Here is a 19,695-nt window from a genome sequence, read left to right as displayed (position 1 = left end):
GTTGTTGATGATGCTCACTTTGTGTTCCTGCTTCTGCTTTATTGGCTGTTGGTCTTTTTGAGCATTTCTGATCTTTAACCAAACTAAGCTACATTAGAATTGTTCCATTTCTGGGTGTTTGCCCCTCTTTCTCTCTCACTTTTTGTCCGATACTCACATTTCCTGGCTGATCTTGTTGATATAATTAATTACGCTATTATGACACCCCCCCCCCCCCCCCCAATTTGAAACTGTATGCTTTTGCCTTAACATGTCTGTGACCTGCTTTTGTCTAAATACCCCAAGGAGCAACAATTTTTTTTCTTATCAGACTTTTCACTCTTTCTATTTTGTACTTCTCAGAAATTGGCCTGTTTTGTCTCATAAAAATAAACTGTGCAGCTTTCATTTCCATGACTACGAGGAGTTGAGCCGAGAAGCTACTTGTTATCCCCACGGTCTTAAAAAAAAAAATCATTCGAGCCCCCGGATTGTATTTTCTCTGGAGGAGGCGGCACTTAATTACCAAGATGCTAGATTACACTTGGATACATAATGTCGTATCAGAAGTTGACATTGGAGGCTTTTGATGGCAAAATTATTCTTTTCTATTTTTTTTTTTTTAACATACCGTTTGCCATTCACTCCATGAATTGCATTATTTCTCATAATTGCGACATATGTGCTTTCAACTACCTACCGTGGCACATACTCTGTTTATGCATTCATCTTCTAGCACTTAGGCGGTCGTGGGGGCAGTAGCTTTAACAGGGACGCCCAGATTTGCCTTTCCCCAGCCACTTCATCCAGCTCTTCCGGGGGCATCCCGAGGCGTTCCCAGGCCAGCCGAGAGACGTAATCCCGCCGACGCGTTTAAACAACACATCCACTTGTCAAGTGTGGTCGCTGAACTTGTCCAATTCATTTCTGTCCCCCATAATTGAGGCGACAAGCCGGGAGTTGACCCCTAATCTTAATCGTCTACTGAAAAGCTGTCCAGGTCAAATCCAAAGCGATCCTTCAGGGATCTGTTAGTTATTACAGGAATTTGCAAACTTCATACATGCCCCCCACCCCCCCGTTAAATGCGTCTGTGGCAGTAAACGGTTCCATTCAAGTTGATGAATAGCAACAGCGTATGAGGTCACGTAAGACACGGATCCCCTATCCTTGTTTGTCTCAACGTTGGAAGACATCAATCCACATTTTTGTAATTCAGGAGGAAAAACCCGAAGGGGGGGTTATTTTTCGCCCCGAGGGGTGAGTCAGTACTTCCTTTTTAGATCGTTTGGCTCAACACGGCCTTGTTGACTTTGCACGCTCTCTCGACAGTAAATAACAGCAGGCCTTAAAGACACAAACCGCATTTCATTGTGCCAACGAGACGAGAAGACACAAAGGGAATGTTGCCTTTTCCGCATGTCACCTTCGCCGCCTCGGTCTCATGCGATGCGTCTTTGCTAGAACTTGTTTGACGAGGTCTGGCAGGATCGCGTTTGGGTGTGCCCGCCCGCCTATCTTGCGTGTGCGCAACGGTGTCACACAAACACACTTTTTCACGTCCTGGCGCGGAAAGGCGTGACTGGAGTTACAGATGACAGCTTGTCAGACGGAAGTCGGGTCGCAGGCGTCACATGTCACGGCCTTCGACAACCTGAACTCATTTCACCTCCGCGGCGACGTTAAGTAGGCGTCGGCAAAATGCGTTAATCGCGGCTTTTACGTGAACAGTCAGGGTCAAAGTTTAGAAGTGGCAACAATAATCCGATGTGTTGCTGGCAAACTGTACAGTCGAATCAATTTTCACGGACCCCCCGCCGTAGTCCAAACTTTGGCTCACTCCCGCAGCCGGCCGGCCAGCCGCTGAGTGACAACAGACCCGGCGGCTCGCTGTGCTACTGTATAACACCGGAGGCCGTTTCACAGGGAAACTTGTTTTGACAGGACTCCAGGTGTCTCATTGTTGGCTCTGGCACGGTTCAACAGATTTACCAATTAGCACTGGGCCGAGGGCGCATGGAGGGCGGGGGCGCCGGGAAGAGGAGGGGGAAGAAATACAACAGGCGATGGAGGAAGCCAATGAGGACCGCGCAGACGGACGCCTGAAATATTAAAATAGTACTACTAATTCTTCCAAAACATACTCTAATTTTGTGGCGGATGTATAGCACAAATATCAGGGAAACGGAGCAGAAATATTGCATTTAAAAAGTAGCCCATAATTAGAAAATGATCCCCAAAATTTCCTGCCTGTTCTTCTTTGGTATGCGTTATGACTCATACTAGACGAGAGAAACTGAAAGGCGGCTCCTCTCACAACGCCAAACAAACACCGTGCCTAAAGTTCCAAATGCTAATACTCAAGAGATCCCAAATGTTCAGGGCAGTTGCCATCTGTTCCGCACAAGTCGAAAATAGTTTGCGGTCCAGAGAGGTTCCCGACAAAATATCCAGAATTTTCCTGATGAGCGCTGCCGATTTGGGTTGTCATCTCCGAATGCGAACCACCAGGTAGTTTGTCCAAGTTCATCAGGCCACGGTTGATCCCGAACTTTGTGGGCTGAATCACATTTCCGTCCCTCCGCTATTCCCGAGCCAGATCTGCTCCATATTTCAAGGAACTTTCAAGAACAAGAAGGTGAATGCATTTTTGCCTTTCATACAAACAAACAAATATGAAGCAAAAAATACAACGAGCATCATTGTGAAATGCGACGAAGAAGAAGCCAGACTTGGGCCTTGCTAACAAAGCTCGTGTCAGAAAGGAAAGAAGAAAGGAAAGGGAAAAAAAAAAAAAAAAAAAATGTCGCTTCATGTCGAGGAATTTGTCAATTGTGTGAATCAATGGCAACCATTTGCGGCGACTTGGGGGCGGGGGGGGGTCACGGTTTTTCGGGGTCGGAATTGCATTGCATGCCTTGTTCAAGTCATTAATAACACGTTTTCATAACACGCTTCTATTGATTGCCATCTAGAAACCACTGGAAAGGAGTTCATACTGCACGATTCTTGGGCAAACTCAGATTATCGCGATGAATTCAACTGAACGTTTTTTTCAATGTATTCATCCCCTTTTTTTGGGGGGGGGTGAGGAGAGAACTATTGGTTAAAACCGAGAATTGTAGTTTATCCCCGCTTAGTCCTTTTTTTTTTTTTTTAATTCTCAATGTCATCATAACGGGCCTCGCAGCCTGACATTCTTCTTGAATCGTGCGATCCACTCTATAACTTGAAACTGTTTTTTCACCATTTTTGTTTACATTTTTGGGTGCGTTTAAAACGTCCTGCCAGGGCCAAAGAGTAATTTTTCTGTGACGCTACCTCAAGGGTTAGGTTTAAGGCCAAGCCCAATATTTGAACTTTCCTAAACTCTTTAAGATGCGAACTCCTCCCCCAGCCGCGCCGCTAGTTCATAGCCAATAAAGTCATCCTCGTATCCTTCTCGTTCAATGTTTTTGTGTCATTTGAAGTGGTAGATTCCGTCAATCACCAAAGTGGTGGAAGATTCTGAGGATGACTCCAAAGTTATTGAGTACACACTGAAGTCAACGTGGCAAAATACGCAGAATTTTTGCCACCAGAGATGAGAAAATATTTGAATTCCTCGAGGAACAATTTCAAGCTGTGGATGAATACGCCGTCCCGGTCAAATGTGAACGCTGCTGTCGAATGCTGACTGATTCCAGAGAGCACTTAAGCCCCTTCCTCCCTATAAAAGGGAAAGGAGAGGGGCTTTTACTTTGACGGTTTGCAGGGCTAGACGGTGGGTACCTGCTCAATACTCTTCTTTTTTTTTTTTTTTTTTATTTGTGTCCCCACCGTCACGCTGTCGGTGTATCCCAAACACGACTTTCAGGTTGACTGGGCCATCTAAAACTAGACTAAAGCTCCCCCCAATTTATTTGATTTTTTTTTTGTTCCTCTCCACAGTTCCGAGTCAAACCTACCTGAACTCAACTCGGATTTGTGTGGCTCGGCGAGTTTTGACGTCTGTCGTGTTGATGTGTGTGTGTGCCCGCCCCCGAATGTTCCGTCTTCCAAGTTGGCGTAGTCTAAGTTGTCTTTAGTCCCACACTCGGACCTTTTTTGTTTTGTTTTGGAAGGAATTCGATTGCGAGGTTTATTCTCGCCTGTGCGTGCGTCCCCGTCCCCGTCCTGGAAGTTTTGGACACTTGAGTGAGGCGGGTGATGATTGGATCAGACGGCGCGCGCATACCTCGGCAGGTGCGCACATGCTCGGCCAGTTACTCATCGTGAACATACCGCTGTTAATCGTGGCGTTGCCATAAAGGAAATGCATCATTTCAAAAATGGGAGGGGCGTGGCCAAAACATTAGACACGCTTCTACGATTGACCACAATCCAAATGCACAACATATTGTGTAACTCAACTTTCTAGAGTTCTTTAAAAAGAACACCGGCGCTATAATGTACGTGAAAGTGGAAAAATATTATGTGAAAATGACACAGAAATATTCTGAGAAAAAAATATTTAAATCAGACAATAGATTTGTTTAACAGATTTAACAGAAGTTGCAAGTTTCCAAAAAAAGTGGAAACTATTGCAAAATATCATAAAAAAAAAAATCAAATCAACAAATAAAGTATGACAAAAAGTATGTTATAATGTGATCAAAATATATCACAATTTAAACTTTACAAAAATACAGCAAAATATATAAAAAAAAATACCAACCGTCTGATAAAAATCTGAAATTATTAGATCAAAAAAATTGTTAAAGTAATACAAAAATAATGACAAAGTTTCCATTATCTAAAAACTGCTAAAATATTTCACGGAAATTAAAACATTTAACAGTTGTGACAAAATTAGAAAATAAAACATCTGACCAAAATGTAATTTTTTTGGGAGAAAAAGGAATTTATCCCCCATCCCCAAAAAATTGTTCAAAGCATATTTTGACATAAATATCCGAAAATAACAGAAAAATAGTTGACAAAGAATACAAAAAAATGTTCAGGTAGTTATTTATATTGAAATGAAGTATTTGAAGATCAGGTTTTGAAAAAAATAGCAGGAGGCCGGGGGTGAAAAGGGAGAGTTGGATTTGGCGAGATTAAGGGGGATCATCGTGCTTGATGGCTCAATCCTGACGCCATATCGGGGGATACGTCCAAACTAATAACAGGAGACTTGTGAAAGAGTGAGAAGTGCATGCTGGGTAAAAATAAAGAAATAACCGAGCCTGTCACACAAGTGGTGGCACAATCATCTGCGCTGTCGAAAAAGCAGCCTCCCGTTCGTTCATTATTAACATTACGTAAACGCATCATTGCTGGATTTATCCATTCATTTGTCTTGTTAACATCCTCCTAGAGTCAGCTGAGCTGTGCCTAAGCACTAGTTTGTGTGACAGTTGTGTGAAATATTCAAATAAAAAGCCCCGGCGGCGTGATTGGAGCTCGACAGAAGCCACGTTTTCCAGTCCGCGCTCATTACCGGACAGTAAAAGCCGATGATGTTGACTCGGCGGCCATTTTTCAGCGCGATCCTCTTCCTTCAAGCTAATCTTGCTCGTATTTGTTGCGTCCTGTCCCCCCGGCGGCGGGGATTTTAATTGGAACTTTTGGCAGTATCTCCATCTTGCGTCGGAACGTCAGACAAGTTGAGTGGCTAGCGAGGCGGTGCTGATTGGTGTGTGTGGCGAGGCGTGCTTAAATCAAGCGGCGGCCTGAATAGCTGGCTTGACGCTGGCAGCCATTCACTCGGAATCTATGGCAGATTCTTTCTTCAGCGGCGAGGTGGGGACAAGGAGCGGGGCGGGCGGGGGTCGGGGGGGTCCCTGGAATAACGAAGGCGGGAGATGGGCCCGGCCCATGCTTCCTTGAAGCGTGGCTTCCCTTTTGTTTTGTTGCTGCAATTTAGTCTCTCTTTTTTTTTTCTTCTTCTTCTTCTTCTTGTTCTTTGCAGCATGTGTAACGTCATTGCGACTCGACTTGATTCTTTGCGCGGCAAAACGTTTTTACATGATCATCTGTTGGTTGGTCTTGTACAAGAATAACTGTTTGAATATCTGCAGGATTTTCGGTACAGTATTGGTATTGTACATACCGTCTGACGTCCTGTTGTTGATTGGGGGCTCGCTCGGGTTAAGCGTTAGGATAAGGTAAACCTCGTACAGTATGTCCAAATATGGTAACATTTGACGCAAATCGAGACCGTTGTCCTCTATTTGTGCGCATCATAAACCAATGTTGGGAATAGCGTAAACAAGTCTAGTTACTCTCTTGAACCGTCGTAAGAGGTTTTAAAGCTGAGCCCTGTGGCATTTTATTGCCTCAAAATTAAAAGCCGGGTTGCTTATATATGTATTTTCGGGACACTTCTTTGAAGAAGAAGATGAATTAACAACTTGCGTTTGCTTTTGTGAAGCACGCATGCGGACATTGATCTGGATGGCCGGCACTGGCTGACAGCGTAACCAATTAGCATATTTTTAGGAGTAACTGGTAGCCAAGAATCTCTCTCTCGGTTTTAAAAAGTTTGCTTTTCTGTCCCTGCTTTCGGGGTTAGGCAAATGATTTGGGTTTCGAGGGTAGACTCACGGGGCAGGGTTACGGTACAGTTTTTGGGCTTTGGATTTCGGGGTCGCGTTACGCTTGTCGGTTTTGTCTTTCGCTAGAAAAATCATTTGGAAATGCCCGATGAAAGCAGTTAAACTCTCACTTGACTCCCAAATGTCCAGGCCAAAAATTGGCTTCCTCAATCCGGCCGGGAAACTGACGAGGCGGCCAGATGACTCCGCTCGACAGGCTTCCTTTGGCTAATGCGAAGCACATGCTCGCCCACCGAGCATCTGCATGGGCCGCACACCTGTTTAAACGCTCTTTGGCCTCGCCGCCATAAATTCAGGCGCGGTAACGCCAGAGGCCGGCCGGCCGGCTGGAAGCGGAGGTCAAGTTGGAACGGTTGTAATCCTCCTTGACAGAAAGTCGTCCTTGCGTTTGGCCAGGCATTACCGCATGTTTGAGTGTGCGTCCCGAGGAGGGGGACAGATTGCGAGTGGTGCGAGCGCAAACGTGCGCCTTTGTGCGTAATCACCTGGCCGCCCGCCACCGAGGCCCTCTGGAACGGCGAGATCCGGACGACGTGCGGGTTCTGGCGACGCTACGACCGGGTCGCAGGGGAAGCTCCGAGCGCATCGTCATCTCCACTTCTGTTGTTTAACACGGGAGTACTGGAAATGATTTAGGCTCGTTTGTGTTGTATTTGGTCTTGAAATCGTACTCAACGAATTTTAAAAAAACGTGCTAATCATAATTTATGTTTAGCGCTGAGTATGCTTGTCTGTAGGCATTGCTTCCTTTTTTGTCGTGTTTAATGAATGTCGGATTGGTGAACCTGACAATTTCTCAGAGCATTTTGGGGGAATTCTGGCTTTTTTTTTTTTTATGTGCATCTCCATTTTTGAGGTTTCTTGCTCAAAATTCACAGCTAGTTTGGCCCTTGAATCATCGGGAAAAAGTCCCGTGTTCGTGTAGAGTAATGTTCCTTTTTCTCTGTATCGGCCAATATATGTGTTGCCAGCCACTGTCTTGTTTTGCCCCACCAAAATCTCACGTCATTCAGACTATAACTATGTTTATATAGCTATAATTGATGATTTCCTGCACGGAAGGCTACCAGAAAGCCTTCTCAGCACTTCACGGGTCGCTCCTTTTCCCCGATTTGCCGTCTGTCGTACGTCGGCGAGCTTCTCCCGCCATTTTAATTGCATCTCATCAGCACCGACCGGCGCAAAATAGAAGAGGGGCGGCCGCCGTGGAGCCTCGGCACATGAAAGGCCGGCTCCTTCTTCGAGTTGCCCCGGCTTCAGAGAGCCAGAAAAAGCCCACTGCGGAGTCCCTGCCGGAATGAGTTTGATGGGCTAATTGTAGCCCCCAGTGGACACGGACGCACATCACAGCGGACGAGCGCACAGTGAAATTGACAGTGAAGTTTGTTTTTTTTTTTTTCCCTCCTTTTCCTTGAATGTAGCGACTTTCTCCCGTTTTTTTTTTTTTTTTTTTTGGTTTTGTTTTCTCATCTGAGTGCTGTCAGCCTCACGGTGACACTTTCTCTGGGCCAATGGACAGCAGGAATCCTATCTGCAATTCCTTTATGGTCACTGCATCTAATCAGTCCCGCAGACCTTTTTGGAGGTTGCACAATGCCCGGAAAAGAAAAACAATGCAATGCGCAACGGCACCAGTGACTGGCCTCGCTGTAGTACTGATCAAAAAGGCTCTTGCGCATCTTTTGAGCTTGTTTTTCTTTTTTTTTTTTTTTTTTTTTTTTGCATCAAAAAGAAATCAATATCCAAAACTTCTGAGTGTGTGTATCAGTTTATCCCCCTGTTTCTCTTTAGCGTCATGCCACGGGAGTATGAAAGATGGTTAAAAGGAGGGGGAGGGCACAAGGAGACGACACCGACTCGGAAGGCCGGGAGAAAAATCGATGGGAGGGAACTCTCTCCTGTCCGTGCGTGGAAACGGCGCAATGGGAGGGGGGAACAAGTTGTGAATGTGGAAAAATGTTTTTTCTTTTCTTTTTTTTTTTTTTCCCTTCCCTCTTTCAAAATACCCATAGAGACAACATCTGAACATCATTTGAAACGAGTTCTTTTGCCGAGGTTGACTTGTGCGGTTAAGCTTTGTTTTATCCGCGCGTGTACGAGTAGCCGTCTCTGGAAAGACTCCTCGTGGCGCGTTCGAGGATGCACAGTGGACACGCATTCCCTGCACGAGGTCAAATTATGAATACAACGCGAGTAAACACACACCTACGTGTACGCTATTAAAACTGTACTTTCCGTATTTGCCGTGTACAGCGTTGAAAGAAAAGAGAGCACTTGTGCTCAGTTTGATGATTCATTTTATTGCGCCGCTGAATTCGGAGGAGACGCAATTCGCGTCATCGGATTTGGATGAAACGTCCATCTTGGAATGGAATAGTTACACTTTTGAATAGGAAGCAAACAGCAGCCTTAAAAAAAAAAAAAAAACAAGGTATATACGCAACCGTGTCGGCGTAGTTTCCCAGCAATTTTGATGGCCACGTCAGTTTAGGAATTTTTCCTTTTAATGGTTTCACCAATCAGAGTCTGGCAGTCACTGTAATCAGCCTAATTCTGAAATACTAAATTGTTCCTGGACACTTTTGGAAGCCTTTTTCACTTATTGATGTATTCTACGCAGCAGCTGCAAACAAAGAACCAAATAGCGCGCTCGAACTCCAAGCACAATCCCCAGCCCGGGCCGTGAATGCCATTCAGTCGACTGGCGGAGTGACGGTATCGCCTTGCCTGCTGCAGATGGGGCGCCGCGGGGAGGGGTCAGCGTGACTGGCACAGTCGGCACCTCGGCACTCGGATGCGTCGACTGAAGGGGCGGCGGTGCTGCGCCTTCGGCTTTCATATTGTCGCCGCTTCCTGTTTTGAAAGCCATGAAGGAGCAAAATTTCCTCGCAGATGAAAAGGCCCGCGCTTTTGAAACGTGTCCAAGCGCAAATGCAGAAAAGAGGGGGAATCTGTAAACATCCCTATCGAGGGGTCGACGGAAAAGGAATATTGTGAGGAGGAGGGGTGGAAATGATACATTCATTTGCCTTCTTCTTCTTCTTCCTTTTTTTGTTTTTGATTCGCTGATGAAAGCGACGCGGTGCTTTTTGTTCCCAGCCAGCTGTATTGCGCTATTCAGCGTATGGGGGGCACGGAACGACAGGCACAGCCACCACCCACTTAACCCCCTTCCGAAAAAAAAAAAATGCTTTGTGACATCTGCATCCACACGTCTCTGCATTCACTGCAGCCGGGCGAGTATTTATAGAGCGATTTGTTTTGTAACCCCGCTGCTCTGATCACGGGGGGAAAAAAGTGCTTTAAAGTTACCCCCCCCCCCCCCTTCCCCACGCTGCTTTTTGACAGCGGAAGTTACGCGAGCCACCGAGCAACCGGTTCATCATATTCTCTGGCTGTGCCTGTTCAGCTGCTGCCTTGCCTCTTTCTTCCTTTTGGCCGGTCTGCACCTCTTACTCGACACGAGGCTCTCATTGAGCTTAATTGTAGCCTTCAGGCGCTGTCGAAAGAAGTGTCGCTAAACAAACTACGGCAGGCCAAGCTCGTCCACGACGGCGTGGTGGCCTCAAATCCGGACCGTCCCAAATTCGAAAGCGCCTTTATTCTGCTTTGGAGGAAGCTTCCCGGAGATAGTCTTAGCATCCCGCCATCCTCCCTCCACCGTTCAGTCGTAGATTTTGAAATCGTAGGAGAGGATTTTGCGCTAATCGTTTTTCCGCACTCTCTTCTCCGTAGAACCACGGCGTAAGCCAAGAAGAAAGCGTGCGTAAATGACAATGTCTGAAGTTTGGGATCGTTTCACACTTGAAAACGAAGATAAAGTCTAATGTGTCCACTGCAAAACAGAACTGGCTTGCGCAACCCCAAGGTAAACTTAGTTTGGTCATTTCATATGCCTGCTTAGAACGAATCGTTATCCTTCAAGGATAGGTAAAGCCACCCGTGCACTTTGGAGCGTTTTATTGAACAAACTAACCAAATTAAGCCCGGCAACTCTCCACTCTCATTCGCTGACTCCCACGCCAGACAACAGTCTGTTAAAGCCACACCCATTCAAAGTCACGGATGCTGCAGTGGAAAGCATGGGGATGGCGAAAATAATAACATCCGCCTGTAATGCACATTTTCCATTGGTATTTTGTACAAAGCTTTAAAATATAGTTATCATAATTCATAAAATAAATATATGATTACTACTTTGCGAGTTTTTCCCCACAACCTTTTTAGATCCAAGGCACATTTTATTTTGGGGGGGAAAAAAAAAACAAAAAAAACTCATGGCATGCCACTACACAAAAATTTCACAAAGTATACATACAAGAGGTTGAATGACAAATAACACGTTCAACTGTAATCTCATGAAAGATGAATGAAGTAAATTTGTCTTTTTTTTTGGGGGGGGGGGGGAACCGATGGCACGGCTCTGACCTTCATGTGTGGGGTTTTGTGCTTGCGTGGCTTTCCTGCGGGTACTCCAGCTTCCTCCGGTGTGCATGTGAAGCCTTCGTTGTGGCTGCGGTGTATCAAAATCAGCTTTATTGGCCAATTGTTGTTGTTTTTTTTTGTGATTTTTTTTTTTTTTTTTTTTTTCTCCGGCATCCGGCCTCTCCTCCATGTTTCTACTCTCACAAGCGCAACGAATACACGTTTAAACCCGGCGTGAGCTCCACTTCTGACCCAAAGTCAGCTCGGACTGACTCCGGCTCACTCGCTTAACCCTGCTGAGGACGAGCGCTATATAAAATTGTTTCGGTCAGTGCGGTTAGGATATCTGCCTTCCAATCGGGGGATTCGGGTTTGAGTCCGGGTTTTCTCCGGGTGTTCCTGCTCACTGCCATATTTCCCAAAATGTCTTTTGGGCTAATTGAAGACCCCCAAGTTGTTTCTCGGTGTGAGGGGTGAATATGAGCGGTCGCGTGTCCGTACGTGCTCTGCGATCGGCCCAACGTCAACGAGGACGGGCCGCAGCTCACCCGTGGGACGCTGGTGAGGATTCGTCAGACAGACAATTGAGTTTTGTGCTAGTTGAAGGTTGTTTTTTAAAAGCCAGAAGGCAAAATCGTTTGGAATGATTTCATCTGTTTTTGCTTTGTGGGGGAAATTGATCAAATCCGATCCAGAATCAGCTCGGGTCTTTGCTTTTATGGCATAAATCCCCGCTTGCCTTTTCGTCTGGCGGCAGCTGAACGCACACTCCCTCGCCCCGCCCCGGCAGCAGCGCCACCTTGGGGTTGACGTCTAATTCCGGGAGAGAGGTGGGGCCGGGGCACTCTCCACGCGGGCCTTTGCCGGGTCGCTGAGCATTATCGACAGGGAAGCTGCAGATGCGATTGAGTCACTGAGACGGCAAAGGCCCGTAACCTGTGTGTGTGCGCGCGGTGAATGAAATGGTGGTGACCCCTAAAAGCTGCGACCCATGAGGAAAAAGGGAGGAGATAATCACACTGAGCTGCGAGTCTTGGGGGGGGCCGTTTGTTCTCTCTCTTCTCTACCTTGTGAGGTCTTAATCCAGCACAGCCTGCTGCTCTCCGTTTTCACAATACGTTTGCTTATTCTTCGCAAACTGCAAACGGCGACGGCTCCTGTGAGCAAAATAAACCCAGCGTGTGCTGTGTGTGTGCGCGCTTCTTTTGCGCAGACGTGTAATAACGTCGCCGTAAAAGTCAAGACGGGAAGGGCCTCATTTTCTGTCTTCTCAGAGAAGAGGCATAATTAACATATACAGCCGACCGAATATATAGACTGAAAATATAGAGGAGAAGACCAGTGGCAGCCTGCGGTTTTCGTCTTTGGCTGCAGACGCTGCGCGAGTGTGTGTATCTTTGCTCTGTGTGTGTGTCTGTTTGTAGTCTGAGCAGCGCGCTATAAAAGGCGAGCGACTCCGGCGTTGCCTCTCGGCGTGTCGGGGTCAGCGCCAGCCCAGCGTCCGTGCGTCTACGTGAACACGTATGCATGCCAGTGTGTGGGTGTGACGGCTTTTTGACGTGCAGTCAAAAGTAGGTAGTATGTCCTGAGCACAAATATTTCTTTTTTTTTTTTGTTTGTTTTTTTTTTTTAACACCAGAGTCTGAGCCGCTTAATCTCGAGTATCTGCCTGATACCTGATCAATGCAGTAAGAAATTAACAGATGTGCGTATTTGTGTTTAAAGTGTCAGGTTTTTGGTGTGTATTGAGTATTTCACCTTGTGCGTAAGTGTTCGATTTGTTTTTTTTTGAATGAGGACATGTGACGGAACGGACTTATGTGAGGTCCTCGTGGGTTTATGTGTCAGGATTTTGACCCCGTGTGGCAAGTCTGCATATTAGGGTTTTTCGTACACAATGGGCATACATGACAAAACATAAAAATCTCATATGACGCGGCCTGTAAATAAATGTAATAAGAAAATAGTATTAATTGAACAAGAGTGGTGTGGTGGGGGGGCACCGTGAAAACCTTTGTGGCTGACCGGTTCCTTGGGCACCGAAGATCTTTTTTTTTTTTTGCAATAAAGACCCATTTTAACTCATTACTGTCTCAATATTGAGGGGACATAATAAGTGTTGTATGCATGAGTGCGTAGTTTTGGATTCACAACGTGGAAATAAAGCTGCATAGAAAATTGGAAATAGGAATTTCCTGTCCTTCTGGTGCTATAAAGTTGCGGCGTTGCCGTTGCGGCCGTCAGCTGGGACGCGTCGCTTTGACAGTGTGCGCGTGCACACACACACACACACACTTTTCCACACACGGCCTTTGTCATTTCTTAATGATAACCATCCATCAGTTGATGGAGCGTCACTAGCGCCAACGAAGACGGTTGCAGAATCAGCGGCTCAGTAATTTCACCGCTAGGACCATCCAGCGGCCCGGTGGACGTCGGCGCATTTGCTCTTGATTGCGAGGTCGCTTAGTCGCCGTACATCCACATCACGTAGTTCCTAATGGGATGCGAACGGGGTCCCGTCATAAAAAAAAAAAAAAAAAACCCCACACATAGCCCTACGTCGTCGCCCTCTTGCATGGAGAAGCTAAAATTGGGCTGGAGTGTTTGTTTATGAAAAGGCGTCCGGGAAATGGACTTCATTTCGCAGGGAAGCAGCACATCACTCGGGCCAATTAACCTCACCTCAGCTCATTAAAAATCTCGCCTTTCAAGGCCCTCCGAGCGGCGAATCGTCCGCCGACGTGCCGCACATGAAAGCGCAAATTTGTCCAAAGTCTTAAAAGTCCTTTGGAAAGGTATGATATGATGTGATGTGGTATGATATGATAGCGCGGGGCAATCTGGACTCTTTCAAGACTCGGAGGCTTAGGAACGGGATGTCAAAGCCGACCCCTCGTGCCAAGGTCAACGCGGCTGCGAACTGCGAATGCGTCGACATCTGCGGATAAAAAGTTGACTTTACAAGTGCAAAGTTAATTGTTCCGAATGTTGTCTACTATTCCCCCCAATTATCATTGAAAGTCCATTTGGCGTTTTAGTCTTGACCTGGGAAGTACGCCGCAATAATTGCGCGTTGCAGCCTTTCTTTCTGTTTGCTCGTCATTTTGATATTAAGCCTCGTAATGGGTTAATAGCCGGGAGAGGCTCTAAACCGAGCCAGCGTGCACTTGACTTTTTGTTTGCTCAGACGCTGCGCGCGCTTTGTCAAACAGTCGTCTGGCTTTTTTTGGGCAAATAATTGCAATCCAAATCATTTCAAACAGGAGTGCACCATTAGGCCATTCCGTCAGTGATCTAATCTTAAAACGCGCTGAAGGTTCATCTGGGGGAGAACTGCCGACGTGCAAAAGATTCACACACGGGCACGCGCAAAGCCCTCCACCGCGATGATAAAATGACCAAAATCGCTAGCATCAATCAAATTGGGGAGGAGCCCCAACTGGTTCAACCCGACTTGCGTGAATTTTACAGACGCGTACGGCACGAGACGCGCTTGTTAAAATGTTTTCTTCCGGCCTTTTGTCTCGGCGAGCGTATTGCTTACAAGCCTGTTGTCTTGTCGTTAGCCAGAAGGCAAACAGCGGCCCGAAATCTGATTAGCCTCCATTATAAAGAGTGATATTTTCATCCCGCTGATTCTCGGCACCGCGTCCCAGCATCGGGCCGCTTAATACCGGGAAAAAGCCCGCTCTTTTGACAGATAGTAGATACTCCCCAGCGCGGCTTGTTTGGACGTTCGCTGTCTTTAGTGTCACGCAAGGAGCAAGACGGCTAAGAAAATAAAGAAATAAAAAGAGCATCGAAATAATGTCAAAAGATCAGGAATCAATGGGCCGGGGGAACGCGATACGTCTTCCCTCCGCCGTGAAAGTTGCTTTTGTTCGGGCCCCCTCGGAGATGTAACTCAAGCATAAGGAAGCGTCTGACAATAGCGGGATTTGCACACCGAAAATAGCCTTTTACTTAAAGATTACGCCTTTATTGAGTTACCCCTTCGTCAGCGACGGGCGGCGGGAGGCTTCGCGTTTCGGATTTGAATCAAATACGCAGCCGCCGATCAATGGCGCGCTGAAAGATTCCATGAAACGCCACTGCCAAATCTTTTGTTCCGGTTTTGAAATGCTATTTTCTCATTTCATCTTTCTTTTTCCTATGTAACAGGGCTTTTTTTTGGGGTGGTGGGGATTTGCGTTCTTATAAATGCAGATTATTTTTAAACCATTTTAACCCACTCGTAATTGTCATTTCCAAAACAAAACCGAATCAAAATTTAATTTACAAGAATAAAGAAATTAATACACAATCTTCTGCTTAAATGTTTAAGGGATATTATACAGTATATTTTATAGAAATATATATTTCATATAATTTTTTTTTTTTTTTACAAAAATAGAAATCAAAGTTCAATTGAATTTGTCCATACAAATGTTGGATTAAAAGTGTAATCATTTGTACAAAAAAAAACCCCATACAATTCACATATGATAATTAAGTCCAACAAAAATACAAATGTAACCTTCAAGAATTGAAATAAAATATCGCCGCCAATAGATTTATTAAAAAAAAAAAAGAAATGCAGTGTATTTCTCACTGTTCCTTTTGTAGCAAGTGTTTTGCTTGTTTAGCAAACGCATCCAACGGCAGAAGCCTTTGTGACGACCGATTTGTGAGATTGACACATTCATGATAAACAAACCAACATCAAATTATCTTCCTTTTATTGCGAAAATGCCATTTATCGTTGATAGCGCTTTTGCACCCAACGCGAGGTCACATTTAGGCTTCTTTACTGCATAATTTTCCCCCCGCCCGAAGAGACGTCGGACCGCCTTTAAAAATAATCTTGACGGGTCGCGCGCGGGGCGACGGTGTTGGGTTTCAACTTCTGTGGGGAGTTGTGATCCGTTTTAATGAGAAATAATAATAATAATACAAAAGAAAAAGAAATGCATCTTTGACACAATGCGTCGCCGCGCTGAAGCTGCGAGATAGACGTCGGATTAAGAAAGGAAGGAAGGAAGGGAGGCGGGGGGGGGGGGGGGGACAATTCCTGGCCAGTTCGACGAGATAAATTTAATTTCTTTGCTATTTGGAGGTCTTCTTTGAAAACAGGCAATCGTAATGAGCACATTCAAAACCAGAGAATAGATTTACCCTCCCGCTTCAAATGAGCCGGCGTTATCGGCGTCCGTCATTCGCGCTTTCCCATTTTCCAGCTGCTAATTGATGTTTTTGATGTCGGCCAGGGAAAAATTCAAGCAAATGTCACGTGTGAACCGGCGTGGAAGTTAATAAGATTGACTCGGTCGGGCTGAATCCGAAATGAACGGAAGGAAGCAACGTAATGGTTGGCGGTGGGGGGGGGGACGACTTTGCCCCGTCCATCTGGCGAGGAGTGAAATCGACACCCTCGGATGAAGAATTTCGCTTGCTCGCAAACAAAAACAAACTCAAATGTTGCCTTTTTCTCGAGAGCCGGGTGTTTTCTCACTGATTAGAGCGCAGTCTTCTCCGGGGGGGGGGGTGCGAGCTTTTCCATCTTACGGTTCCAACAAGATGCATTTTTAATGGCGTTTCGAGAGCTGAAAAGGATTCGTGCTTCATAAAGGGTTATTTTAGGATTTGGCTAAAAAAAAAAAAAAAAAAAAAAAAAAAGCAGCGATATAAGTTGGGGTCAGCGCGTACGCTTGGCCGAGGGGAGCTTAAATCCCACCAAATAAAAGGATGGAAGCACCTCCAGGGTCGCACCATCTTGAGCCATTTAGCAAGCTCAAACAGCAATGTTAGAAATAAAGAAAAAAGAAATGTGTATCTTTGAAATCACATTTTTTTTTTAAACGTACACTTTTGTGATTAAATCGTTATTTTTAAAATGAATTTACATGCCCTTCGTGAGGCACTTTAGAGTCAAAGAAATGCAATTGTCATATGGATTATTTCGGTTCAGTGCATGTTTTTTTTGGGAGGGGGGGGCTAAATGGGCCACAACCCCCCCCCCCCAAGGTGCTCGTCTTTTTGAAAGTTTAAAAAAAAAAAAAAAAAAAAAGAGCCTCTGCTCACATTGAGCCCTTCGAGGATCGTGGATAAGGGACATTATTCTCAGAATAGGCAATTAATTCCACTGGCAACGATCGGTTGGAGCCTCCCCCCCCCCCCCGCCAAACGCCCTCCATTCGCCATTTGAAATGCTAACACAATGAAATATTTTTTTCCATCGCCTCGCGTCCCCTCGGTTAAGCCGCCACCGGCCGCCGGCGAAGAATTTCATCGACTGATGAGACCACAGGCGTGCCCGATAAAAAGGTTAACCGTACGTGACGCGCACGCAGAGTAGCCCTCCGCTACCTTCAACCGGCAAGTTGGCCGTAACTTTTGTTTGACTTTCTCCTCGTTGTTGCCGAGGGGCTCCCGTGTTTGCTCGCCAAAAGCCGAGAACAAAGTTGTTTTCCTGAAGTGATTACTTCCTCTTGCGTGCATTTTAGATGAAATGTTGGGATACAACATGAAATATTTTAATGAACATATACCCTTTATAGCTCAATTGACGTTGAGCACAAAATTTGTCCAGATGGCGGCTCGTATATATATATATATATATATATATAATATATATATATATAAAAAAAAAAAAACGGTCCTTCGTTGGGTTACTCGTATCCAAAGGCACAACTTTTGCCTGGATTGGGTTGCCATAGTTACGGCAACGTTTCCTGCTGAAAACATGTTCTTGTTTTATGTTGCGCTGCAGTAGTTTGACACATTCCAGCTGCCGTACGTCAGGCAAAGCACAGAGGGAAAGATGTCCCGGTACGTACGTTAGCCTGAATTTTTATCACGGGGTTGAAGATAAGAAGTCTTTTTTTTTTTTTTTTTTGGTTTTCTCGTATTGTGCAGCCCTCAACGTAGATTTTTTTACTTTCAGTCACAAATCATTTTGCATTGTGTATTTTCCATCGTCGAAGCAACGATTCTCCACCTTCCTGTAACGTTCAAGTCTTTACGGCTCAGTTGTCGTGTCGGCGTAGCGAGAACCATTGCCGCTACTGTACGTTTTTCCGTTTCACAAGCCGCCGTGCATATTTCTCGCCGCCTTTGTGTTGTCTTATCTGGGTTGCGCTGCGTGAGGAGGGGGGCGGGTGGGGGTGATGGCACATTTCTCCCACCTACAGGGACGAGATGAGGTAGACTGGTTAAGAACGGGAGGTGGAGGAGGTTTCCGAATTGTAAGTAAAAATAAAAAGAAGTCATTGTAAATATGCGGTATATGTAAGGGTGCGTAAAATGTCGGCTCGCTTCGTTAACGCGCGAGCGCCCACGCGGGGATTTGGTGGGGTTGCGAGGACCGAGGCAGGTGACTCCTCGTGGATGCGGCTTCTTCGTAACGAGGCGCCATTAGAAACGGCAGGCCCTGTCCATCAGGCCCGCCGACGTGACGGCTTCGCCGCGAGGCCGGCCGGCTCTTTGGAGTGCACGGCGGCAACGGCGGCGGCGACAGAAGCCCGAGTAGAAGTAGCAGCTCCCTCTCCCGTTTCGCTTCACTAATTGGCCGAGCTTTCTTTTTACACATGCATCGTGAGGTGGGAGGGTTGTTTTTTGTTTTTGTTTTTTTTTTTTTTCCCCTAACCTTTTCCACCTCCTTGTTTTGTTTTTGTTTTTAACAACACCATGACTTATCCTGAGGGTTGGCAAAGTCAGTTTTTTAATCATGTGCACATTTATTTGCCGCAAATAAAGAAATGAATATTAGTGAAATAATTCAATATTTGAAGCGTGAATTGAACGAGCAGGAATTTAATAAGATGAAAATATATAACCCCTTAAACTTGGTTGAAATATTTAAATTGAATAAATTATGGATTTTATTAGCCTCATTCGATTAGCAAATTGATTTTCTGTGAACAACAACAAATAACTGAACTCGTGGTTTGAAAAATGGACATTTGAATCATAATAATGTTTGAATGAATTATTTGACTAAAAAGTTGAAATTAGCCTTTTTTCTTGAACATTTATTTTCAGTTTATTAATTTACCAATTAATTCAAAATATTTGAGAAATTTTACATGCATGATTTTGTTAAATCATGAAGTCTAATTAAATAAAGCATAAAAGGGGATGGAGGTATGTTGTAGTGTTTATTTTTTTTTTTTTTCTTAGCTGCTCTTCTTGATTTCTTCACCCCGCCTCCCAACACCACATATTTAATATCTTAACACGATATGCATCTATGGATGTAAATGCAAGGCTTTTGTTGTTTTGCCAGTTTATCGCTGTCACATTACATGTCGGGATGATGATGATGATGATGATGTTGGGGGGTGGGGTGCTTATAGTTACGCGTGCGCCGCCGGCATTGTTCATCTCTTATTTTTTTTATTTTTTTTTTTTCTTCTTCTCCAGTGCTGGGATTTGACATTGACTCTAGGCAATATGCATCAGCGCCTGATACGCGGTAGGGATCATCGCGGAAAAGGGAATAAAGTCTTTGTCAGTCGGGATAAAAGGGAGGAAGGAGCTTTTATTTCTATTTTTCTAATTGCAATTTCCCCCTCCGCACTGCTTAAATTCATATATACATAATTAAGTGAAACTGTCATTTTTTTTTTTTATTCCCCAGCTGTTTTCAACGCCAATCCGCATTTGATTTATCGCGGAGCCCCTCCCCGCCCCTTAAACCTCTTTCTTGCTCCATCAAACACGTAAGTAAGTC

General features: G+C 45.3%; 1 protein-coding gene across 29 annotated transcripts in view; it reads left to right on the top strand.

The window, feature by feature from the left end:
* The window catches only part of tcf7l2 (transcription factor 7 like 2), a 93,897-nt gene that overhangs the window by 42,485 nt on the left and 31,717 nt on the right, over positions 1-19,695 (top strand). The gene's annotated exons all lie outside the window — the stretch shown is intronic.

The sequence above is a fragment of the Syngnathoides biaculeatus genome, chromosome 22 (assembly GCF_019802595.1).
Source record: "Syngnathoides biaculeatus isolate LvHL_M chromosome 22, ASM1980259v1, whole genome shotgun sequence".
NCBI classification, from domain to species: Eukaryota; Metazoa; Chordata; class Actinopteri; order Syngnathiformes; family Syngnathidae; genus Syngnathoides; species Syngnathoides biaculeatus.
This window is presented reverse-complemented; position numbering and strand designations above follow the sequence as displayed.